We start from the raw sequence: 3,314 nt of genomic DNA on the forward strand, positions 1-3,314 counted from the left end.
GGGTAGAACTCGCTTAAGAATCCCTCATTTTCACGGGACACGGGCAGATGCAAACTCTGAGGCTGTCTATATGCCCAACCTGTTTGTTTTTCGAGACAGGGTTTCTCGGTGTTTCCCTAGCTGTCCTGGAACTTGCTCTGCACACCAGACTGGCCTCGAACAGAGACCCACCTGCTTCTGCATGGGATTGAAGGCGTGAGCTACCACCGCTCGGCTCAACCTGGTTTTTAAGCTATATATATATATTTGGTTAGCATTTAAAGAACTAGGTTTCACACCCAAATATTTTTCAAAGTCAGTGACCAGAGTCTATCGCGCCGGTAGGAAACACTTCCGTTAGAACACGGCAGACGGGAGTCACGGCGGAACAAAAGTTGCCCACCCAGGCGCGCAGCCGGAGGACGCCTGAGAGAGACGCACACCAGCTGACTGAGCGGGCGCGGGACCTCGCAGTTGTGGGAGGTGAGAGGCCTGAGACGGACTTGCTGCGGGTGACCCCGCCGTGGCGCAGGCGTGCTCGCGGCGTGCAGGGAGAGCCGGGAGCTCCAGGGGAAGGTATCACTGGGCGGCGTGAGGCCTTGAGAGAGACCGCTGCGACTGTAGCTCAGTCCTGCTATCTACTTCTGCACGTCCTTGGCCAAGTCACCTTCCGAGCCCTAGCGTCTCCCCTTGGGAAGCAGAGACGGGGTCTGAACGGGCTTGCTGGATGGCTGTAGGGGCTCTTGTGGGCGTGCAGGCAGAGCTTCCGCCACGCCCAGCATCAGTATCTACCCAATCATGTGCTTGGATATGGCGAGTGGTCCCGCCCCTTTCCACTGCCATTAAGAGCTTCGCTCTGGGCTGTGTTGTGCAAACCTGTAAGTTTGCATTTGATTTCCCTGTCAGGTTCCACCGAGAGGATCGCTGCCCCATCCCAGCGCTCATAAAGAAGGCTCCTTGATCCGGCGCTTGCCCGGCTAGGCAGCAGTCACTTTGACTCTTAAGGTCCATACTGTGAGAAGAGATGTGGGCCGGGAATGAATGGTTGCTGAAGTCTTAGTGTGCCTATTTGGGTCGTCCCCCCACCCCCAACCTCGTTAAAAGTGTTATTGTATGAGTGTGGGCACAGCGTGTGGTGGTCAGAGTCATTCCTCCTCCCACCGTCAGTTCTTCCCATTCACGGTGGGTTCAGGAGCTCTAACTGAGGTTTTCAGACTTGAGCCACAGGCATTTTTATCCACTGAACCATCTTGTCCAAGTTAGGTTTTAAAGTTGTTTTGTTTGTTTGTCTCATTCTAGTCCAGGCTGACTCCAAACTTGAGGAAATCCCTACCTCAGCCTCAGCCTCAGCCTCCTGAGTGCTGGGTTTAAAGGTGTGTGCTGCCAGTGCCTAGCATCCAGCTGTTTTGTTTTGTTTTCTTTTCTTTTTTTCTGAGACAGGGTTTCTCTGTGTGGCACTGGCGGTCCTAGAACTCATTCTGTAGATCAGGCTGGCTTCGAACTCACAGAGAATCCACTTCCCAAGTGCTGGTATTAAGAGTATAAGCTACCACTCTGACTGGATTTTTAATGTGTGATTTTTCATAACACCTGGCCAGTGGTTAGGTCCTACTTGCATTTGCTATACCCCTTCCCCCCATGGGGGTTTTCTATATAAACAGTCTTGGCTGTCTTGGAACTCACTTTGTCAACCAGGCTGGCCTCAAACTCACAGAGATTTGCTTGCTTCTTCCTCCTTGAGTGTTGGGATTAAAGGTGTGCGCCACCACACCTGGTGTGTGTGTGTGTGTGTGTGTGTAGATTAGAAGACAAGCTGTGGGAATCAACTCTTTGCTTCCACTGTGTGGGTTAGGTCAGGCTTGATGGCAGGCACCTTTACCCACCGAGCCACCTCACTGCCATACTTTAGTTATTTCCACCTATAAACCTGTAAATTAGAGATACTGTAAGATTGTTTTGTTTTGTTTTGAGACAGGATTTCTCCGCACAGATTTGGCTGTCCTTGAACTAGCTCTGTAGACCAAGTTGGCCTTAGACTCACAGAGATCCACTTGCCTCTGCCTCCCAAATGCTGTGATTCAAGGCGCATGCTACCATGCCCAACGTGAGAGACTGTAAGATTTAAGAGACCTTGGTAGGCTGTCCAGGTAGGCCTGGAACTCCTGGGCTCAAGTGATCTTCCTGCCTTAGCCTTCCAAGTCACTGAGACTATAGGTTTACAATGCTTTGGTTAAGGTGACTGTCAAGAGTGCCTTTGAACTGGATATGGTTGTCTATGCTCCTGATTCTAGTACTTGGGAGACTGAGGCAGGGGGAATGAGGAGAGTTTGTGGTCAGTCTGGGCTATATAACAAGATCTCAAAAAAAAGAAAAAAAAAGCAGACAAACAGAACCTAGTTTTGTTCCCCCACTGATGCCCTCCCTGTCTCCCAGCCTGGACTACAGAGTGAGTTCCAGGCCAGCTCAGGATAATACTGAGATTATGTCGCAACACCTCTTATGCCCCTCCCCCACATACTCTCTTCTGCTTTTGTGGGAAGTGTCCAGTGCATACCTGTATAGAGTGCGCAGTAATGTGCATTGATGTGTCTCACTCTTTTGCAGATTTAGAACTGCAGGTGCCATGCATCCATTACAGTGTGTCCTCCAAGCACAGAGGTCTCTAAACTGGGGGCCTCTGAGCTCTGTGTCCTGGCTGCTGCTCAGGACCTGCAGGGCACATAGCAGTGTCCCCACCACGTCAAGTCCAGAGGGGCAGAGCTCAGAAGATGTTCAAAAGGATTTCAGCTCCAGGCTTGCTGCCGGACCAACTTTTCAGCATTTTTTAAGAAGTGCTTCGGTTCTTCAAGAGAAACCATCTTCTCCACAAGTGGAGGACCCACCCCCCTATGTCACAGGGGTTGAACTTCTAGGAAGGCAGCGAAAAGGTTGGCTTTATTTCACTTTCCCTTTGTTTAGAGGGAGGACTATAATATGGGGACCTGAATTTAGTTTTCCCTCAGATGGATAAAAGTGATCATTAGTCTTTCCTGTTCTACTTGTTTCTGTAGTCCTATTTCCTTATTTCTGAAGGGGCACATTTCCCCTACATTTTAAATACCCTGTTTATAGTAGGTGTGTATATATGATGTTGTATTTCCTTTGTTCAGAAAGGCTGTTATTAATTTGGGGGTACATCTAGCAGTTGATGGTGTTTTAGGGTTGAGGTAGATAACATGTTGCCTCGGGTTTCTGAGTGCTTTGGGAAGGAGGCTCAAAGCATGTGACCCTCTGCCTACTCAATCTACCTTTCATTGCATGTGACCCTCTGCCTACTCAATCTACCTTTCATTGCA

Source organism: Microtus ochrogaster, linkage group LG8 (genome assembly GCF_000317375.1).
Source record: "Microtus ochrogaster isolate Prairie Vole_2 linkage group LG8, MicOch1.0, whole genome shotgun sequence".
NCBI classification, from domain to species: domain Eukaryota; kingdom Metazoa; phylum Chordata; class Mammalia; order Rodentia; family Cricetidae; genus Microtus; species Microtus ochrogaster.